Raw genomic sequence first — 24,059 nt, 5'->3', positions numbered from 1 at the left:
GCAATCTCTCTTTTTTTTGACTGGTTTCTTATTAACTGGGCTACTCTTAGGAGGGTACTTATTCTTCTTACCTTGTGGAGAATCATTATTTCTGATTCCTGCTAATTGATATGCATTTATGCAACTCTTTTTAGGAAATGAAATTTGATTATTACCATTGGGATAATTTTTCCCGTTGTGAAACTTGACAGATACCTCAGAGTTATTATGTGTTGCATCTTTAAAATGAGTTAGTTGGCTGGTCTGCAACTGCACAATTAATTCTTGTAGACCTAGTCTTATTTCCTCCAGACCAAAATAACCCTTGTTATATATGTTGGAGATCCATTCAAGTGTTTTACAGCTTAATTTATTCTGTGCCATGGCACTCAATAACCAGTCTGATTCCTTCAGATTATAGTTATTACTTAAAGTTTTGATAGTGCTCTCCAGTTTAACTCTAAACTGCGGTAAACCTTTGTAAGTGTGATCTGGAGATTTTAAATTAACAATGATATTCACTAGATCCAACCTACTTTGTTCTATATTACCATAAGTGACCTTCAACAAGTCAACTGCTTCCTTGTAAGAGTCATCTACATTAGGAAAGGCTTGTATGAGTATGTGAGCATCTCCTCTTACCTGTCCTTTGAGGTAAAATAATTTAGTTACACAGGCTAGGTCACTCCTGTCATGCACAGCTTTAAAAATTGACCAAAACTCCTCCCAGTTTCCTCCAGGATTAAATACAGGTAAACATAGTTCTGGGAGTTTTGGCAAAGACATATTATTTGTTGGAGCAGACTGATTAACTGCCTGGTTTACACATTTTAATTTATTCAAGGCCTGACTTTTACAAGAAAGAATCTTTTCCTCTAATTCACAATACTGATTAACCATAAGATCTACTTCAGTCTCATCTACACAGTTTACTAATAAATCTCCTTCATATTTGTTGTGATATAATTTGCACGAATCATATCTATTCCCTAAAGCATCTAAATACAATTTTAAATCATCAGTATTCACAGTTTCTTGATTCATTAATTCCAAGTACTTATTATATGCCTTGGTTACATGAACTTTTCTAGCCTGTAGTGATGCTTTCTTTACTCTATATTCCATATGTTTGTCTTCTATATTAATTTCCTCATTTTCAGCCATGATGCAATGTATTAAATTCAACTTTATTAATAACACTGATTACAACTTACAACACTGATACAACTTACCTTTGAATAAATCCTAGCTACCTGAGCAATTACATGTAAGAAAATAATATAAACTTCAAATGTACATTAATACAAACAAACCTTTAGCCAGACTTGGCTTATCAAAATTAATATTATACAAATTAATAAATCCTTGCCAGAATTTGGCATAGCAAAATTAATATTATATACATTAATATATCAATTACACATACACTGATATAAATCTTGGCCAGAATCGTCTTATCAAATTAATATTATACAAATTAATATAAACTTAGCCAGACTTGACTTATCAAAATAAATATTGTAATAATTATAATCCACTACACATTAAGTAAATTTGTGAACTTAACATCCACCTCCTTCTGTTATTTCACATATAATTATTAAGTAATTAACTAATTAATGACTTCACTAATTACATCTGGTTCAAAGGACCAACGAGCAAATTAAATGTGGAAAATTGCATTTAGCTGAATGTATCATTATATACATAACAGTAAATGAACATAGATAATTATTATTTATCAGTTAGACAAGTAAGAATTTGGGACACCTAGGTCGCAAAAAATGTCCCCCTTCGATACCTACCACTGTCATATCCACAAGTTGCTCTGGACCTATTAATTAAATGAATTATACATCTCCAGGAATACTGGTAAATATATAAATTTGTGGACTGAATATTAAAATTAAAAAAAGGATTATATATACACACATTTATATAACAGAAGGAAAATATCTTAATATCACTCACCAATTTGACTGGAGATTAATGTGTATCATACTCAGAAAACCTCACTGTCTATCTATGAAAATAACACTGGCCAGGTTACTACACAAGACTCATCTGAGGTTCCTGGAGCTGTCTTGTCCAGTCGTCTGATATCTCAAGTTATGCAGGAATGCACATCCAACAATTTCACCTCCTATTTGGGAGGTGTCAGCCCAATTTTAACCTCTAGAGCACGAAAATTCCTTCCCATTACACTAACGTTGTATCCAATTCAAAATAACAATGGCAACTGCCCTCTTTTTAAAAATACACTTTTATTAAATACAATATAGGGCATCTATTTACCTATAAATTACCGTATTTCCAGAAAATATACAGTATTTTCCACAATGAGCTTGGGTAGCATTCTGTACAGTGATGATGCGCATACTGCTCTTAAGAGCATGAAAAGAAATATCTTTACCAACATGGCATAGGAGTGCCTTGCCAATACTATGGTTGGAAAGATAGGCAATAGAGGAAGTGGGTCGTAAAGTGAAGAATTTAGTCCATTGTGCATTCTGAAACTGAGCGTGGAAAGGGAGTGCAAGATGTGTCGATCTTTTCTGAGAAGAACGAGAAGGTGGAGAAGTATCATCAGCAGGTAATTGTCGTTGGCGTTTAGGAGTGGGACCAGAGTTGGTCCGATGTGGAAGGGCCAGCGATTCTAAAATTGCGGCACAGTAGAGGGAGAGGCTGGAAGCATAGTCAAAGGAGAGCGGAGGTCAGATAAATCAAAGGAGTCAGTCGAGACCTCAGTACCGGAAGCGGGTGAGGAAACAGCACCAGCAAGAGGCACAGAGGCATTATGAGTGTCCGAAGAGTGGTCCAAAGACGAGGCAGGGTCAGAATGGGGTGTGGTATCAAGAAGGTGCCCGGGGGTAGCAGGTTCATGGACTAGGGCTTCCATGGTTAGGTTCTTTCTTTTTGTTTTTAAGAAAAAAAAGAAAGAAAAAAAATAAAAAAAGAATAAAAAAAAAAGGGGGGGACTGGGGAGGGATAGTTCCTGGGAGGAATGAGAGGGCCAGAAATCTCCCTCCATGCCCAAGAGGACCTCAGCACCACAAGTAGTGCAGATGCAGCATGGAACCCGTGCCATACCCTACCCATCATGCCAGTAAACCAGCAATCCGGGATAGCAACCTCACATCTGCCGAGCTACCTTGGTGGACAAAAGAGAGGGCGGCCGGATATCCACCACAAAGCATACCTCCTTTGGCCACCACCCCCGGAATGCGAAAGGCAGCAGAGATACACCCGTCGCCCGAAAGGTACCCAAAGCCACTCCCCTGGAGACCGGAGAGGGATTGGGACATCCCCAGGCAATCCAGATTCCACGGCAAACTACACCACTGCCAAGAACCTCAATGGAATGGGATGGACCCCAGTACCCTTTCCCCTACCCAGGAACTAGCGTGTCTGTGGGGAAAAAAAAAAGAGGAGAGGTAATAGGGAGGGGTGGGGAGGAGGAGGAGGAAAAGAAAAAGGGAGGATGGGATAAGGGAGGGGGGATTGGGGGTAATTAGGTTCGGTCTGAGGAAGAAGACCAACAGGTCTAATTCCTCAGACCAAGAGCCTCTTCACCACGCCAAGGAGTCCCTGTTGAAGAGGTACATGGGTTGTAACCACTCAGATTGTTCCCTTCTGGTTAGAGCATAACAACATTGGTCAGAGAGGTTGGGGTAATAATAGTAATCCTCCGGAAATCTTATTTTAATGAAGTATATTTATAATACAACAAAGCCAATAATAATACTATACGAATTATCGTATACAAGTTAAAAATGCTTGTTTTTTCTATTTTGTCCGTAATGTATGTATGTATGTATATATATATATATATATTATATATATATATATATATATATATATACATATACATATAAGGCTTTTATAACACATGATTAAGGATGAGATCCTAGACATAACACATATACAGAGATTACTTTAGTGAATAAGGTCTTATTTCCCATTAGGAAGCAGTCAGAATACAACAGAATAAGTCCAGGCCAGATAATCCACCTTGGCCAGTTACCAGAGAGGAGCAGGAGTGTTCTCGTTGGCTGCTGCTTTTTCACTGCTCGTCTCTCAACCTTGAGCATACAGGTCAGGTGGGTCACGTGACGTGACTCACCAACACTCAGTAGAGTAGTTGACCAAAAGGGGGGGAGGGGGGTATAACCATTGAACACCACAGCTAAACCATACACCAGTACACAGAGCAGCAGGCATGTTGCTATACCTTCAACTAATCATGGCCATGAATTCGCGACCTAGCTGCCAGGGAGTGTGGACGTGCCTCGCACCTCTCTACTGACAGTCTAGCAAGCTAACCAGTGACGTCATGGCATTTAGCGTGCGGAGGCGGGTGAATACCATTGGTATAGAGCTTATTCGGGGGGCGATTAAGCCTGAGAATGCACAGGTATTGCTACCCAAGATTATCAGTGACACTTATGGTATTGAGACCAAGGATTTGTACGGTGTGGCTTTAAATGGTGCCTACCGGATATTTGTGAAACTACTCAAGGGGCCAGTGTATGAGGAGCTGGTTGAGCAATTCCAAGATATCTGCGTAGATGTGTCCCTTGCAGTGCGTGTGCGTATGGCGGATGTCTCGTGACAATACACGTGGGTGAAACTGCGCAGTGTGCCCTTCGAGGCCACTGCAATGGATCTCCGCAGTGTTTTCAGCAGATACGGAGTGGTTCACATGGCAAAACACGGCAAGTGGGAGGCTGGGGCGTATGCTGGTCTCCCCGAAGGTACGTTTACCCTTAAGATGTCTCTTCACCAGGCCATGCCGTCGTATCTGTACCTTAATGACTTCCCCACGCAGGTCATGGTGTCGTATGCTGGCCAACGACGGCTGTGCCGCCTCTGCAGAGCCTATGATCATATGGCAGCAGCGTGTGGGCAGTGAGGGCAGGCCAGGAGGCCGGGCGGTGAAGCAAATTACGTTGGGCAGGAGGCTCCCACACATAGACGACAAGGAGATGGTGGGTGTGGTCGCCTTTGGAGTGAGGAGACTGAAGAGCCTGTGGTGGAGTCAGAATTGGAGCTGACGTCTCCCGAGTTGCCTGCATCGCAGGTGGTACAGCAGGATTTTGGGGAGGACCAGGTGACAGCAGAAATGGAGGAATTTGATGCGACATTAGCGTCGGTTTTGCATACCATGTTCCCGTCTACAGATGTGGTCAAGTGCCGTCGGCCAGTCCGGAGCTCGTGTCCGGGGCAGTCGAGCAGCAGGAGGTGGTTGTTGGTGCTGGTGAGGCTGGCTGGGACGTGACGACCTCTGGTCGGAAGGCATCGACGAAGGTGGTGGTTCATCATGTGGGAGGAAACCTTAATTAACCGCCAATAACCGGCAGCACTGATTAATGGTGTGTCTTGGGGCGCCAGTTTGCGTGCGCCTTGACTGTGTGGATTGAGTGTATTGTATATTATACCTATGTATTCACACTGTATAAAAATATGTACAGTATCAATGAGATAAGATGTTTTCATTTTCTTTGTATTTGTATGTTAGGTTAAGAATAGGTTTGGGCGAGTAGCGCCGAGGAGGGGGGGGGTGAGGCTTCCCACACGTTTGTGCTGGGGAGAATTTTAGCGATAGGTGTCCTTACCTGCAATGAATTATTTACATGTGCTAAATGTATTTCAGTTTGTGGTGATGTATTGATATACAGTTGTCCCCCGCTTTTCATAGTTCCCGGCAATCGTAAAATTCGCCAATCATAGGGGTATTTTCGTATGAACATGGACTCGCTTTTCATAGGTTGACTCGCGAGTCGTAGTTCGTCTGGGACGCGTACCCACGGCATGAGCCGGGGCGGCAGCCAGTCTGGCGTTGTTTACCAGTGAGCGAAGGTCCCCTCACGTGCTACAGCGAAATATTTCATATTCCATTTTAGTGCTTGCAAGTACTAAATAAGCTACCATGGCTCCAAAGAAAGCTCCTAGTGCCAAGCCTGTGGTAAAGAAGGTGAGAAATACGACTGAATTTAAGAAAACCATCATTGAACAATATGAAAGTGGTACAAGTGTGGCCGAACTGTCCTGGATGTATAAGAAACCCTACACAACCTTATGTTCCGTAGTGGCCAAGAAAAAGGAAATAAAGGATGCTGTTGTTGCAAAGGGAGTAACTATGCTGACAAAAATGAGATCACCAGTACTGGAAGAGGTTGAGAAGTTATTATTGGTGTGGACAAATGAGAAACAATTAGCAGGAGATACTCTTATGACTTCGATTATCTGTGAAAAGGCTAGGCAGTTGCATGAAGATTTGGTAAAGAAACTGCCTGCAAATAGTGGTGAAGTGAGTGAATTTAAGGCCAGCAAAGGCTGGTTTGAGAGATTTAAGAACCGTACTGGCATACACAGTGTGGTAAGGCATGGTGAGGCTGCCAGTTCGGACCACAAGGCGGCTGAAAAATATGTGCATGAACTTCAGGAGTACATAGAGGCTGAAGGACTGAAACCTGAACAAGTGTTCAATTGTGACAAAACAGGCCTCTTTTGGAAGAAAATGCTAAAGAGGACCTTCATTACACAAGAGGAAAAGGCAATGCCAGGACACAAGCCTATGAAAGACATGCTGACGCTAATGTTCTGTGCTAATGCTAGTGGGGATTTCAAAGTGAAGTCATTACTAGTGTACCATTCTTAAAATCCCAGTGTGTTCAGGAAAAACAATGTTATGAAGAGTAAATTGTGTGTATTTTGGAAATCTAATAGTAAGGCATGGGTCACGAGGGAAATTTTTGTCGAGTGGTTCAATGAAGTGTTTGGCCCTAGTGTGAAGGAGTATCTCCTGGAAAAGAAATTGGATCTCAAGTGCCTGCTAGTAATGGACAATGCACCTGCTCATCCTCCAAACTTGGATGACCTAATTTTCGAGGAGTTTGGGTTCATCACAGTAAAGTTCTTGCCCCCGAATACCACTCCTCTCCTCCAACCCATGGACCAGCAGGTTATTGCAAACTTTAAAAAACTCTACACAAAAGCAATGTTTCACAGGTGCTTGACTGTGACCACAGACACTCACTTGACCCTAAGGGAATTTTGGAGAGAACACTTCAGCATCCTCCACTGCATAACCCTTCTAGGTATGGCTTGGGAGGGAGTGACTACCAGGACTTTGAACTCTGCCTGGAGAAAATTGTGGCCAGACTGTGTCGACAAGAGGGATTTTGAAGGATTTGGGGATGACCCTAATGAGCCTATGTCTGTTGTAAAATCAATTGTGGCACTGGGGAGTTCTATGGGGTTGGATGTGAGTTTGGAGGATGTGGAAGAATTGGTGGAACACCACAATGAAGAGCTCATCACTAAGGAACTGCAAGAGCTTCAGCAGGAAGAGCAACAAATCGCAGCTCAGAATCTTGCTGCAGAGGAGGAAGAGAGATGGAAGAAGGTGCCTTCTTCAGAAATTAAAGAGATTTTCACTATATGGGGTAAGATGGAAAGCTTTATGGAGAAACGTCACCCTAACAAGGTTGTTGCAAGCCAGGTTGGCAACATGTACAGTGACAAAGTCTTGGGCCATTTTAGGGAAGTGTTAAAGAGACGCCAGAAACAGAGCTCTCTCCACAGTTATTTTGTGAGACAGGACTCCAGTGACTCTCAAGGTGGTCCTAGTGGCATTAAGAAACAGAGAAGAGAAGCAACCCCAGAAAAGCAAATGGTACTTGAGGTGTTGATGGAAGGAGATTCCCCTTCCAAACTATAAACAATCCACTCTCTCTCCTCCTCCAGTCTCCCATACACTAAGAAGAATCTCCAATAAAGGTAAGTGTTATGCTGTTAATGTTTCATTCATTATTTCCCATTGTATTGTTTATGTACTACATGTATATTTCATGTTAATTTTTTTTTGTTTTAATACTTCTGGGAGTCAGAAACTGATTAATTGTATTTACATTATTTCTTATGGGGAAAATTGATTCGTAAATCGTAAATTTCGTTTATAGTAACGGCTCCAGGAACGGATTAATTACGAAAAACGAGGGACCACTGTATATATCTAAGCCATGACTGGTGTTAGTACACTGTTCAAGCAGTATTGTGGTTGTGTAATACACTGTGTTGGACGAGCAAGACAACTGTAATGTTAATGTATATATGTCAACATGTCTGTAAAATGGATGCAGGTTGCTGCGGCAAACCTGTTTGATTTAGAATAGAAGGGGGATAAGGGGTGGGGGTGTTGGGAGCCCACACGGGGTTGTGTGGGGCGAATTATTGAGCAATGGAAGATTACGTCTGTTGCCGGATAGGTCTTGTATTATGCAATGCATTATGTATTTTGGATGTTTTTTTTTTATTATTTATGTTGCTGGTTTCGGTACATTCGGTTAATCCAGTTGTCTAATGCGATATGTTTATCGCAAATGTAATTTATTCCATGTGTTTATGCCATAGAGGAATTGTTATGGAAGACCATTGTATTAAAATAAACCAACGTGTTGTTGGATGGTTGGTTAGACAGGTCACTGGACCTTGTATCTTATACTGTAAGACATTTAACGCAAGACATGAATGTAGTCCAAATATAAGGATACATGTTTGATGATATTTCATTTACTTATGTATTAATGTTCAAGTTTTTAATTTTTGTTATACGTATTGTTGTATGCTTTTATATAATGTTTCATCATATATGGTTTAGGGAAACACTAGTTGGCTTAGGTGTAAATAGCGGATGTGTGTATGCGGCGTACTTTATATGGTGTATTATATTTTATATTCTTGTTTAATGAAGAACGTTTTTTTTTTATATATTTTATATACTTGTTTAATGAAGAACGTTTTTTTTATATATTTTATATACTTGTTTAATGAAGAACTTTTTTTTTATATATTTTATATACTTGTTTAATGAAGAACGTTTTTTTTTATATATTTTATATACTTGTTTAATGAAGAACGTTTTTTTTATATATTTTATATACTTGTTTAATGAAGAACGTTTTTTTTTATATATTTTATATACTTGTTTAATGAAGAACTTTTTTTTTTTATATATTTTATATACTTGTTTAATGAAGAATGTTTTTTTTATATATTTAAAAGGTTGTTATATGATGCTTTAAATAAGATATATACACAAATAATGGCCATGTACATAAATAATAAGAATAAGCCTTAATAATACAAGGACGTTCATTTCCAATTTAGCTATTAAAGGAAATGACCGCAATGTAATGTTAAAGAAAGGTTAAGAATAGGGGCATGACAAAGGTATCCTTGTAATGTATATCCCAGTCCTTTGTACATCAGAGTTAGTGAAAGTTATCCCAGTAGTGAATATCCCAAGTCCTCTGTACGTCACAGCTATTAAAAGTATCCCAGTAATGCATATTCTCATTTCCCTGTACATCAAAGCTAGTGAAAGGTATCCCCGATGTGTATATCTCTAGTCCACTGTACATCACAACAAGTGAAAGGTATCCCTGTAGCGCATATCCCCAGTTCCCTGTACATTAGAGAGAGTGATAGCTATACCTGAAGTGCATATCCACAGCCCCCTGTTCATCAGATCTACTGAAAGGTATCCCTGTAATGCATATTCCCACTCCCCTGTACATCAGAGCAAGTGATAGGTATCCCTGCATTGCATACCCCCTGCCTCCTGTATATCAGAGTTAGTGAAAGGTATCCCTGTAGTGCACATCCGCACTCTTCTGTACATCGGACCTAGTAAAAAGTATCCCTGTAGTGCACATCCCCAGTCCTCTATACATCAGGGCTAGTGAAAGGTATCCCTGGAGTGCATATCCTCAGTCCTCTGTAAATCAGAGCTAGTGAAAGGTATCCCTGTAGTGCACATCCCCAGTCCTCTATACATCAGGGCTAGTGACAGGTATCCCTGTAGTGCATATCCCTAGTGCTCTGTACATCGGAGCAAGTGAAAGGTATCCCTGTAGTGCATATCCCCAGTCATCTGTACATGAGGGCTAGTGAAAGGTATACCTGTAGTGCATATCCCCAATCCTCTATACATCACGGCTAGTTAAAGGTATCCCAGTAGTGCATATCCTCAGTCCCCTGTACATGAGGGCTAGTGAAAGGTATCCCTGTAGTGCGTATCCCCAGTCCCCTGTACATAAGAACCAGTGAAAGGTATACCTGTAGTTAACATCCACAGTACATCAGAGCTAGTGAAAGGTATCCCTGTATTGCAGTTTCCCAGTCCTGTGTAAATCAGAGCTAGTGAAAGGTATCCCTGTAGTGCATATCCCCAGTCCTTTATACATCAGCGTTAATGAAATGTATCCCTGTAGTGCATATCCCTAGTCCTCTGCACATCCGAGCTAGTGAAAGGTATCCCTGTTGTGCATATTCCCAGTCCTTTGTTCATTAGAGCTATTGAAGAGTATCCCTGTAGTGCACATCCCGAATCCTCTCTACATCAGAGGTAGTGAAAGGTATCCCTGTAGTGCACATCCGCAGTCCTCTGTTCCTCAGTGCTAGTGAAAGGTATCCCTGTAGTGCATATTCCTCGGCTTCTGTACATCAGAACTAGTAGAAGGTATCCCTGTTGTGCATATCCCCTGTCCTATGTGCATCAGAGCTAGTGAAAGGTATCCCTGTAGTATATATCCCCAGTCCCCTGTACATCTGAGCTAGTGAAAGGTATCCCGAAAGTGCATAACCCCTGTTCCCTGTACGTCAGAGCTAGTGAAAGGTATCCCTGTAGTGTATATCCCCATTCCTCTGTACATCAGAGCTAGTTAAAGGAATCCCTGTAGTGCATACCCCAAGTCCCCTATTCATCAGAGCAAATGAAAGGTATCCCTTTAGTGCATATCTCCTGTTCACTGTACATCAGTGCTAGTGAAATGTATATCTGCAGTGTGTATCCCCAGTCCCCTGTACATCAGAGCTAGTGAAAGGTATCCCTGTGGTGCACATCCCCAGTCCCCTGTACATCAGAGCTAGTGAAAGGTATCCCTGTAGTGCACGTCCCCAGTCCCCTGTACATCAGAGCTAGTGAAAGGTATCCCTGTAGTGCACATCCCCAGTCCCCTGTACATCAGAGCTAGTGAAAGGTATCCCTGTGGTGCACATCCCCAGTCCCCTGTGCATCAGAGCTAGTGAAAGGTATCCCTGTGGTGCACATCCCCAGTCCCCTGTACATCAGAGCTAGTGAAAGGTATCCCTGTGGTGCACATCCCCAGTCCTCTGTACATCAGAGCTAGTGAAAGGTATCCCTGTGGTGCACATCCCCAGTCCCCTGTACATCAGAGCTAGTGAAAGGTATCCCTGTGGTGCACATCCCCAGTCCTCTGTACATCAGAGCTAGTGAAAGGTATCCCTGTGGTGCACATCCCCAGTCCCCTGTACATCAGAGCTAGTGAAAGGTATCCCTGTAGTGCACATCCCCAGTCCCCTGTACATCAGAGCTAGTGAAAGGTATCCCTGTAGTGCACGTCCCCAGTCCTCTGTACATCAGATCTAGTGAAAGGTATCCCTGTTGTGCACGTCCCCAGTCCTCTGTACATCAGATCTAGTGAAAGGTATCCCTGTAGTGCACGTCCCCAGTCCTCTGTACATCAGATCTAGTGAAAGGTATCCCTGTAGTGCACGTCCCCAGTCCTCTGTACATCAGATCTAGTGAAAGGTATCCCTGTAGTGCACGTCCCCAGTCCCCTGTACATCAGAGCTAGTGAAAGGTATCCCTGTAGTGCACGTCCCCAGTCCTCTGTACATCAGATCTAGTGAAAGGTATCCCTGTGGTGCACATCCCCAGTCCCCTGTACATCAGAGCTAGTGAAAGGCATACTGAAGAGTGTGACATACGTTTGCAAGGATTTAAATATTAATGTTTTTATTAATTTAAGTTGAAAGTTAGAGTCATTTACAATGTATCACCTTGAAATCAATATCCTAATTTCTATAATAAAATTGACAAATTAGGACATCACAATCAAAGACAAATTCTCACTTTGCACAAAGAAAATTCAGGGTTTTAATTTTTTAAGCCAAACTGAAGAGGCATTCTCTAGTTATCTCGCATAGATAAATTTCTGTGAAGAGACTGAAAAGTTACATTATCAATTTATTGGTTTGAAGGTTTGAAGCCTATCAAATGAATGTGCAAATGTCTGATCAAAACCAGTATTTCGAATCAACTTATTTCTTAAAAAATGGTCAAAATCAAGCCAAACTTTATTCTAAGATTGGCAAGCCATTATGGGGTTTAGTAACTTTTTAGCCTTTGGATACAAATAAATTTCTTAAATATAACTCGGGTCGGCTTATTAATAGTTACCAAAAAAAAGTGTACAATCTTTAACACTTTTCTCAGTCTGTGTAGAAACAAAATTCCATATATTGCAAAATTTATTTAACAATATAAATTATGCAAGATGGAATTCACTAGTGTCATGGTTCTCAGAGAAATAAATAGGGTGAGAACAACCCGTTTTTAAGTTGTAATTCACAGCCACATTCAGAGATTTAACTTGATAATCAATGATTCTCAGCGCAGATTTAAAAAGTTTGTTTTTGTTTTTCACATTTACTATCATTTTATTAAGGTATTCGAGTAGGCAGATCATAGTACCGAATTCGATATTGTGCAAATGGTGAAAGAGAAGTTATCTCGTGCATCAAGGCATGATTGATTTCAAGGCTACAGATTTAGATTTTGCCCACGAAGTGGCTAGTTTATTGTGCACCCCACATCCTGCCTGTGGACGGTAGCGCAAGAACACATGGATACACAAAAGGCCTAGGAACTAGGCCCCAAAAGAGTTAACAGGTGTATATATGGATTTATATCTACATATATACAGTTCACTGATCTGTTACAAGCAAATTTTGGAAATTTGCTTAGTATATCTGGTATCTTATTTTCAGTAATGAGATATCTTGACATGTCACAAAGGTTATTATACTGTCTGTCTCTGTATTCCTCAATAAGTGGACAATTAAGCACATAATGTTCAAAACAGTGACCATATGCATGGTCACATAATTTGCATTTAGTTTGATCATCATCTGTGTGTCTCCCAAACTGCCAGAAGTACTTGTAACCAAGCCTAAGCCTGGCCACTGCAACATCAGTCAGTCTGTTCACATTGCAAATTGCTCCATAAACATAGCTACGTTCATGTGGGTTATAGATCTACTCAGGCTTCTAACTGCATTCCTATATCAATAATTTTCATTATTTACTTCTCTCCTAATATTATTCCTAATGCTAGACAGATATACCAAAGTTATATTCTACATTCTCCTCCTGGGTACTCTTCTTGGCTAACATATCAACTATCATGAAGGAGTAATCCAATGTGTGATGGCATCCATAGCAAAGGCTACAGAGAGTTTGTATAGAGGAACCCCTTACGAGTGGTGTTCTACAAGGTTGGTCCTGGGCCCTTTGTTGTTTACAGTCTTTAACAGACACTGATGGGAATAAATATAAGAAACAAATATGCCAATGACGCTGCAATAGACAGTAAAATAATTTCTGATGAAGTTACTCGAGAAATGCAGAATGATCTGGATATTTTGATGTTATAGAAGTAACAGATGCAGTTTAAGTGGACATAATGTTAGCTTCCAATTCTACGAAGAGATTATAACTGTGGCACTAATAAATAATGTAGATCTTAATCAAACATAATGGGAAAAGACTTAGCTTTAGATTTATACCAATCAAAACTCTTTAATCATCAGTACATAAGTATTCGCAATGAAGCCAATAACTTTGTATCAAAAAATATAAATAACAGAAACCAAATTTTAATTCAGATTTATAAATCCATTTGTAGTCTCACTTAGATTATACTGCTCAGTTTGGTCTCCATATTAAAGAATGGTCATAAGTGAGCTGAAAAAACAGAGAAGGATGACGAAATTGATTTGCAGTGTGGGAAATCATTCCTTCCAAGGTAGGATAAGTACATTGAATTTTCATTCTCTGGAAGGTGTAGAATTAAGAGAGATATGAATGGTGAAAGTGGAAAACAAGAATTAATGAGGTTGATATAAACAGCGTGCTGAGATATGTAATCAAGACAAGATTCACGATACTGGATTCAAGTTGGACAAGTTTATATTTAGGAAAGTTATAGGAAAAGTGCTTCTTTAGTATTATTATTGTTATTACATTTATGAGGGAGCGCTAGATCCACAGGGGCTCGTACAGCGCCTGGAAGGTAATTAGTCGTCACGTGAGGTCACAGTCCCTGAGCTGCTTTGGGGATTAGCGTGGACGGTTACAAAGCATGGCTTGCTTCTGCAGTGTTTTAAAAATTGAGGTTGGAGAGTTGAAGGAGGAGGTCTTGCTTCTCCAGGAGGAGATTAGGAGGCCGAAGGTCCACCTCAATGGGTCTGGGAGAGAGTGTGAGGTGGCTGGAGTTGTGGGAAATGAGGCTTCTAGCAGTGAGGTGCAGTCTGTCTCTCGCTGTGAGGAGGCTGTAGGTGGGGAGGTAGCAACGGCTACCAGCAGTGTGGTGCAGCCCAGCACCTGCTACAAGTGGCGAGTGGTTCACAGTAATGGGAGGCGCATCAGAGTAAGGAAAGTTAAGAATGAAGATCTGAAGGTAGGAAATCGCTTCTCTGTTCTTCAGGATGAATGTTCTTCAGTGGCCAGTGAAGGTAAGGGTACTACTGCCCCTGCTAATGGAGGTAAGCGCATTCTTGTGGTTGGTGACTCTCAGGTAAGATATATTGACCGTGCTTTTTGTAATAGGAATAAGAAGATGAGAGATAGAGTGTGCTTTCCTGGAGCTGGTGTTGGGGACATAGTCAACAGGCTGGATAATATCATGTCAGGTAATGGGAACAAGCCCATTATCTGTCTCAGTGCTGGTGGAAATGATATTGGGAAGGGTAGGAGAGAAGAGCTGCTAGATAAGTACAGGTGAGCTATAGATTTCATTAAGTCTAAGGGAGGGATCCCAATCATATGTAGCAGCTTGCCTAGAAGGGGAGTAGGAAATGAATGGTTGTCTAGGGCAATTGGTGTAAATTGCTGGCTAGACAGATACTGCAAGGAACTTGCAATCCCATTCATTGACAACTGGAATAACTTTTATGGCAAACTTGATATGTATGCAAGGGATGGGGTACATCTCTCTGGGGCTGGGGTGGTACCACTTGCAGACTCGATTGAGAAGGCCATTGGTGAAATGCCTATGATTTTAAACTGATAGAAGATAGAGGTATGGGTGTGTGTGGGAAACAAGCAGGTTGCAACACTAGGGTTCGAAACAGTAAATGTATAAAAGGCATTCAGCATGAAGTTATAAATAAAAACAATAGATCAGGTCAGCAAACAAAGGGGGACAGCAGAGGGCAGCAAGGGACTAGCTCCCTTAAGGTTTAATATACTAATAGCAGGAGTGTAAAAATAAGATAGATGAGCTAAGATTAATTGCAAGTGCAGGAAACATAGATATTGCTATAACAGAGACCTGGCTCAATCTGAAAGATAGAGAGATGCCCTCTGAATGTCACATACAAGGCTGTAAATTATTCCACACTGACAAGGTCAACAGGAAAGGTGGTGGAGTAGCGATGTATGTCAGAGACAATTTAAATTGTTGTGTTAGACAAGATATAAAATTAGAAGCGTCAGCCACTGAATCTGTTTGGTTACAGCTTCTCGATGGCCGAGAAAAACTAATTTTGGGTGTGATTTACAGGGCCCCAAATCTTGATAGGGAGTGCAGTAAACTTCTATGGGACGAAATTCGTAAGGCATCTACAAACGAAAATGTTGTGCTAATGGGAGATTTCAACTATAGACAGATTGACTGGAGCAATTTGACAGGAAATTTAGAGTCAGGTGACTTTCTTGATACGATCCAGGATTGTTTTTTAAAACAGTTTGTGACAGAGCCAATTAGGGGAAATAACCTCATTGACTTGGTTCTTGCCAGTAGGGAAACACTAATTAATAATCTTGAGGTTAATGATGAGCTTGGGGAAAGTGATCACAAATCACTCAGTTTTAATATATCATGGAATTCCCCTAATAATGGCAATCAAGTCTCTGTCCCTGACTTCCGCTTGGCTGATTTCATAGGACTGAAAAATTACTTAGGTGGGCTGAACTGGAATGACCTGACTAAGGGTCAGGTAGGTGGTGATGGATGCCGATATGACGCTTTCCAGGGCATAGTTCTAGCTGCTCAGTCAAATTATGTTCCAAATTGGGAAATCAGATCAAACAAAAATGATCCTAAATGGATGAACAATAGATTAAAATATCTAATTGGTCAAAAGAGAGGCATATATAGGCAAATCAAAAGAGGAGAGGGGCAATTAAGAAATCAATATATTCAGTTAAAGAGAGAAATAAAAAAAGGAATTAGGAAAGCAAAAAGAGATTATGAGGTTAAAGTTGCAAGAGATTCGAAGACTAACCCAAAAGGATTCTTTCAGGTACACAGAAGTAAGATCAGGGACAAGAGAGGCTCACTCAAAAGTTCCTCGGGTCAGCTCACTGACAGTGATAAGGAAATGTGTAGAAGTTTTAACACATACTTCCTCTCAGTTTTTACACAGGAAGATGCCAGCGATATTCCAGAAATGATAAATTATGTGGAACAGGACGATAATAAACTGTGCGCGATTAGGGTCACAAGTGACATGGTCCTTAGGCAAATAGATAAATTAAAACCTAATAAATCCCCAGGCCCTGATGAACTGTATGCAAGGGTTCTAAAGGAATGTAAAGAGGAGCTTAGCAAACCTTTGGCTAATCTTTTCAACATATCACTACAAACTGGCATGGTGCCAGATAAGTGGAAAATGGCAAATGTGATACCTATTTTCAAAGCAGGTGACAGGTCCTTAGCTTCAAACTATAGACCAATAAGCCTAACCTCCATAGTGGGAAAATTTATGGAATCAATAATTGCCGAGGCAGTTCGTAGCCACCTTGAAAAGCATAAATTAATCAACGAATCTCAGCATGGTTTTACAAAGGGGCGTTCCTGCCTTACGAATTTGTTGACTTTTTTCACTAAGGTATTTGAGGAGGTAGATCATGGTAATGAATATGATATTGTGTACATGGACTTCAGTAAGGCTTTTGACAGGGTCCCACATCAGAGACTATTGAGGAAAATTAAGGCACATGGAATAGGAGGAGAAATTTTTTCCTGGATAGAGGCATGGTTGACAAATAGGCAGCAGAGAGTTTGCATAAATGGGGAGAAATCAGAGTGGGGAAGCGTCACGAGCGGTGTTCCACAGGGGTCAGTGTTGGGCCCCCTGCTGTTCACAATCTACATAAACGACATAGATGAGGGCATAAAGAGCGACAACAGCAAGTTTGCCGATGACACCAAAATAGGCCGTCGAATTCATTCTGACGAGGACATTAGAGCACTCCAGGAAGATTTGAGTAGACTGATGCAGTGGTCGGAGAAGTGGCAGATGCAGTTTAATATAGACAAATGCAAAGTTCTAAATGTTGGACAGGACAATAACCATGCCACATATAAACTAAATGTAGATCTTAATATTACGGATTGCGAAAAAGATTTAGGAGTACTGGTTAGCAGTAATCTGAAACCAAGACAACAGTGCATAAGTGTTCGCAATAAAGGTAATAGAATCCTTGGCTTTATATCAAGAAGCATAAATTATAGGAGTCCTCAGGTTGTTCTTCAACTCTATACATCCTTGGTTAGGCCTCATTTAGATTATGCTGCACAGTTTTGGTCACCGTATTACAGAATGGATATAAATGCTCTGGAAAATGTACAAAGGAGGATGACAAAGTTAATCCCATTTATCAGAAACCTTCCCTATGAGGATAGACTAAGGCCCTTGAATCTTCACTCTCTAGAAAGACGTAGAATTAGGGGGGATATGATTGAGGTGTATAAATGGAAGACAGGAATAAATAAAGGGGATGTAAATAGTGTGCTGAAAATATCTAGCCTAGACAGGACTCGCAGCAATGGTTTTAAGTTAGAAAAATTCAGATTCAGGAAGGATATAGGAAAGTACTGGTTTGGTAATAGAGTTGTAGATGAGTGGAACAAACTCCCAAGTACAGTTATAGAGGCCAGAACGTTGTGTAGCTTTAAAAATAGGTTGGATAAATACATGAGTGGGTGTGGGTGGGTGTGAGTTGGACCTGATTAGCTTGTGCTACCAGGACGGTTGCCGTGTTCCTCCCTTAAGTCAATGTGACCTGACCTGACTAGGTTGGGTGCATTGGCTTAAGCCGGTAGGAGACTTGGACCTGCCTCGCATGGGTCAGTAGGCCTGCTGCAGTGCTCTTTCGTTCTTATGTTCTTATTGCAGTGGCTTTAGCAACAGGGTAGTGGCTCATTGAGCCGATACTCTGGGTAGCAATATAAACACAAATGCAGTATAATGTGATCCTTTATTGACTACGTTTCGCCCACACAGTGGGCTTTTTCAAGTCACAAACAGAACTACCTGGGGTGGAAGGGACGCGAGTATTTATAGTCCGGCTGAGGTCAGGTGAAGAATGCTGCATCTGATGATGTACCGAGTTGGGTTGTAGAGTCTAAAAACTTGGGTAGCTTGGAAAGGAGACTGGAACAAGTTTGTGAGCAGACCTTCTACAGTGTTCTTATGTGGGATAGCGATGAAGAAGTTTCTTGGCAAGTGGTTCAGCTATGTTATAGAAGCCACTATTCTGGTTGAAGTTGTCGGATATAGAAATAAGTGATGATTCCAGGATTCTTCGGCATTGAGTGTTGTCTTCTGTGGCGATAAGTCTTGAGTTTCTGTAGTTTATCAAGTGGTTGTGTGAATTACGGTGTTGTACGCAGGCATTCCTTGTGTCGTCAGACCTGCTTGCGTATTGGTGTTCTGAAATACGTGTTTGGAGGTCCCTTGATGTTTCGCCCACGTATAACTTGTTGCAGTCATTACAAGGGATTATGTATACCCCTGCAGAGGATGGAGGCTTGTCCTGCCTACTACTGGTGATGTCCTTGATGGTCGTGGTTGTGGAGGTAGATACTTGGAATGATGTTTTGGCAAAGATGTTGGAAACATGTTTGGCAATGGAGTTGGTGGGAAGGACTATGTATCTCTTCTCGGCAGTGTCTTCTCTGGGTGTGTTGAAGATGTTTAGTGCTCGCCGTCTGCAGTCTCTGATGAAGTGACGAGGATATTGGAGTTTGGAAAATACCTGTTCAATTATAGTGCATTCTTCCTCAAGGAACTCGTTGCTGCAGATTCTGAGTGCACGCAGGAAGAAGCCTATAATTACACCACGTTTGGTTTTGGTGTCGTGGTGAGAGTAGAAGTGGAGAAGATCGTTTTGGTTGGTGGGTTTTCGATAGACTTTAAAACGAAGTTCGTGGTCAGCTTTGCAGAGTAGAACATCAAGGAAAGGAAGAGTGTTGTCGACCTCTTCTTCAAGTGTGAACTGGATTGAAGGCTCGACCTGGTTGAGCTTGTCTTGGAGAGCTTGAACGTTGAAGCGTTTAGGAGTTATGAGGAGAATGTCGTCAACATAACGGAGGCAGGTGACAGACGAAGGAATAATGGTGGAGAAACGTTCGGCTTCTAGATGTTCCATGTATAGGTTTGCTAGGACTGCACTGAGTGGCGAACCCATGGGTAGTCCAAAAGTCTGCTGAAAGAGGTGATTTTCAAAAGAGAAACACGTAAAGCCAACACATAGTTCAACCAGGTCGATGAAGTCGCTGGCTGGAATGGGAAGATCAAGTGAATCGTCAATTTTCTTGCGCAAGAGATCGATGGCTTGTTTAGTAGGTACTTTAGTGAATAGGGAAGTCACGTCAAGGCTGGAAAGTTTCTTGTTCCTGATGTTGATGTTGCGAATGCGATTGAGAAGATCACCTGAGTGTTTGAGATGTGCTGGACTGATAGCAACACAGAAGAAGGACCTACATCCCTTCCCACCAACTCCCTGGCCAGAGCATGTTTCCAACATCTTTGCCAGTATCATTCCCGGTAGCCTCAGCCGACCTATGGCCGACGACATCGGTGTCGCCAGTAATGAGGGCAGGACAACCTCCAAGGGTGCTGCTGAAGAGGTACATAAGCCCTTGTAGTTGACTGCAACAGAGGTTCAACTGCGATGGTGGCGAGAGGGACTCCAAGCACCTCTCCAGAACACCTTAATACGCAAGCAGATCTGACGACACGAGGGCTACTGCAAGTCCCTGGCCTGCAATATTCTGCAACCACTTGATAAACTACAGAAACTCAAGACTTAGCTCATACCACGAAGAAAGGCAACTGCTCAATGCCGAAGAATCACGGAAGTCATCACTTATGCTATCCGACAACTGGCAACGAAGGCCAGTGGCTATAACATGGATTGAACCACACCAGTAAAACTTCGGCATCCATTATCCACATAAACACAGTGAAAGTCTGCTCTACTGTTCCAATCTCCTTTCCAACTACCAAATTTTGAACTGAACTCACAACAACTCTACATCATCAGAATGCAGGCATTCACCTGACCTCAACCAGACTATAAGCACTCCAGCAGGTAATTCTTATTTTGTGGACTCAACTTGCTATGTGAGCGAAGCCCACTGTGTAGTCAATAAAGGATCACGTTATACTGCATTTGTCTTTATATTAACCATTGTGTCGGTATTTTATACCATTTATTTCCACTCTGGGTAATTTGGCGGAGCTATGTACCCTTGTGGGATTGAGGTTAATCTTATTTCTGTTTGGACTTAATAATCTGAGGTAGGCTGTAAAAAAGAAAGATGGCCAGAATACACGTGGTAATTAATGGGTAGATGTGAAATAAACCTGCCTAGCATGGGCCAATAGGTCAGGAGCAAGTGGGTGTAAGGCAAAAATACCACGGGACGTAAGCCATCTACCAGGATACAAGCCCAGATAAAATCCCTAGCACAAACCCCATGGTAAAAACAAATCGATGGTTTAACCTAACCCAATCTAATCTAACTTAAAGCAAACTTAATTATGCCTAACTTTAACTTAGATTTTTTTTTTGTCAATATTTGCACTTTTATTGTGAAAAGAGGGGAAGGGGATGGGGGTCTTGTCTGAGTGGGATGTGTTCCATAGGGTTTTGACCTAACAGGATTTTGGCTGAACCGCTAAGCAATTAGCAGTATTGGTGATGGTACGAAGTAGATGGATCAGGTCCTAGAGAGGTTGAAGACATCTGCTTAAGTAAGATGTGTATCAGTCGCTGTGAGAGCCAAGAAAGGTAAGCGTGTTGTATAACCTCAGTCCCCCTGTATGTCAATGCTATCGAAATAAAAATAATGCAGAGTGCAGCATCAATATGACAGCAGAGTGCAGCATCAATATGACAGCAGAGTGCGAGGAACTTGTAGTGGTGGGTGGCGAGGAACGACGTGTAGTGGTGGGTGGCGAGGAACGTGTAGTGGTGGGAGGCGAGCTCAAACCTTTTGCAACTTTTACGTGTAATAATGTTGGGAGAATTACCGACAATATGTAAAGTAAAAGGACACAAGTGCAACTAATGTGACATTTTATTGTGGCAACGTTTCGCTCTCCAGGAGCTTTGTCAAGCCGATGCAAACAGTATATGGATACAGAGGGTACATAAAAGCTCAGAGTGAGGTGCAATACTAGTGAGGTACCATTTCGATGTTCAATAGTGCTAATAGTAGTAGTAGTAGTAGTAGTAGTAGTAGTAGTAGTAGTGGCAATATGGTAGAGCAATTAATTCGTATATGAGTAAAAGGATATAAAAGCTATTACTTGGGTAACATAAAAACAGGTTGGACAAATATAGACTGGATAGAGAGGCCAAGGCACCTCAGTGTTCACCTCTCCTGTAATGTACTTTGTGTAGTATAACAGGGAGGCATGTGATGGCTTCAGGGTTTACTGTTTTCCAGGAGGATTCTCGCTAAGACTTCAGAATGATGGTGAAGCTGCCGTTGTTTTTCGTTTAATTGTATTTGAAACAGCGATCAGTGCTGATTCGAGGGCACTTACGTCTACGGAAATTAGTTTCTTTGTTTGATCACTAATTGGGCGTCCCTGAATTTCATGAGATGATTGGTGGAATTTCGGTGTTGTACACAGGCGTTGTTCAAGTTATCGTTCCTACATGCGTAAATGTGTCCATTGAGGTGGATGTCGAGGTTTCTTGCTGTTTCACCTACATAAATCTTGTCACAGCCTCCACAGGGTATAGTGTAAACCCCTGCATTGACTGGTTCGTGGTGCTCTCATTTTGTCCTGGTTAGATCCTTTATTGAAGTGCTAGAAGCGATGGCGACTCTGGTGTTAGCTTGTGAAAGTACTTTAGAAACGTTCAGTACGAAAAACCTGGCTGTTTGGGAAGGAAGAATTAACTTTGTTGGGAGTGGTGTTGGTGCATTGGAGGGAATTAATGGTCTGAAGAGCTTTTGCAGGGAAGGAAAATGTAACTCCAGTGAAGGTTTTGGTGAATGTATGTACATTCCTCGTCAAGAAAACTCAGGACCTACATAGATTCAGGTATACTCTTGGGAAAAACCCCATGATGATGCACCTCTTTTTTGGTGCTTAATTATCTTGACTGGAATAGAAGTGTGAGGATCATTTTTTATTGGTAGGTTTTCCGATAAACTTGAAATTTTAGGTTTTGGGTTGTCCTACTTTGTGAATGAGGACGTCAGAGGAAAGGTAGCTTGTCATTGGACTCTTCTTCTAGTATAAAAAGCTGGATCCGCCGGTTCCAACTGCGTTGAAGAGGCCTTGCCTTGAAGCAATTCCGTACATCAAAACGTTTAGGAGTTATTACGGGAGGACGTCGTCCATGCAACGTAACCAGAAGTGACAGCAGAAGGGATGATGTTTCACGAAGTGTTCGGACTCGTGTTCCATGTATAAGTTGGCTAGGACGGCACTGATGGAGGGGGACCCCATTCCATTACCATGCAGGTTTGTTTAATAGAAGCTTGTTGTTGAAAGAAAAACAAGTTGAAAAATTAACAGAGTTCAATGGAAGTCAACCAAAATCTCCGGGAAGGTAGCGGAAGATTAAGGTCCTGAATGACTTTACGTCGGCGTAGAACCTCGATGGCTTTTTGTGGTAGGTACTTTTGTGAAGAAGGAAGTCACGTCCAAACTGCTTAGTTTCTTGTTACGGATGGAGGAGGTTGCGGATGCGGTTGGGAAGGTCGCCTGGTGTTTAAGATGAGGGCGGGGCTGATGGTGCCCCAGGAAGGCCCAGAAAGATGTTTGACCCATCGGCCCGCAAGGTCACAAAACCGCTCGGGCGACCTTCTAAGGCTCATCCACAACCTCCATCCGGGTAACAGACTAAGCGATGAACCGTGACTGCCCTCTAGCACATTACAGAGAGTGAACACTGAAAAAGGCTGCCTCTATCCAGTCTATATTTGTCCAACCTGTTTTTATGTTACCCAAGTAATAGCTTTTATATCCTTTTACTCATGTACGAATTAATTGCTCTACCATATTGCCACTACTATTACTACTACTACTACTACTACCACCACTAGTGAACATCGAAATGGTACCTCACTAGTATTTGCACCTCACTGAGCCTTTATATACCCTCTGTGTCCATATACTGTTTGTATCGGCTTGACAAAGCTCCTGGAGAGCGAAACGTTGCCACAATAAAATGTCACGTTAGTTGCACTTGTGTCCTTTTACTTTACAACTTTTACGTGCTCTTGAAATTAGTATTTACGTAACTCGAAAACATCATCAATTCTTTGTATTTTTGTGGACGATGAGATCACGAAAGTGGTCAAGCACATCTAGAAATTAGAGAAAGTGTAAAGGTTTGCAACAGGGTTAGTTCCGGAGCTCAGGGAAATGTCGTACGACGAAAGGTTAAGGGAAATCTGCTTGACGACATTGGAAGACAGGAGGGTCAGGGGAGATATGATAACGACATACAAAATACTGCGTGGAATAGACAAGGTGGACAGACACAAGATGTTCCAGAGGACACAGAAACAAGGGGTCACAATTGGAAGCTGAAGACTCAGACGAGTTACGGGGACGTTAGGAAGTATCTTTAGTCAGAGTTGTCAGGAAGTGGAATAGTCTAGTAAGTTATGTAGTAGAGGCAGGAACCATACATAGCTTTAAGATGAGGTATGACAAAGCTCAGGGAG

Source organism: Cherax quadricarinatus, chromosome 70, assembly GCF_038502225.1.
Source record: "Cherax quadricarinatus isolate ZL_2023a chromosome 70, ASM3850222v1, whole genome shotgun sequence".
Lineage (NCBI taxonomy): Eukaryota > Metazoa > Arthropoda > Malacostraca > Decapoda > Parastacidae > Cherax > Cherax quadricarinatus.
Note: the sequence above shows the minus strand (reverse complement) of the source record.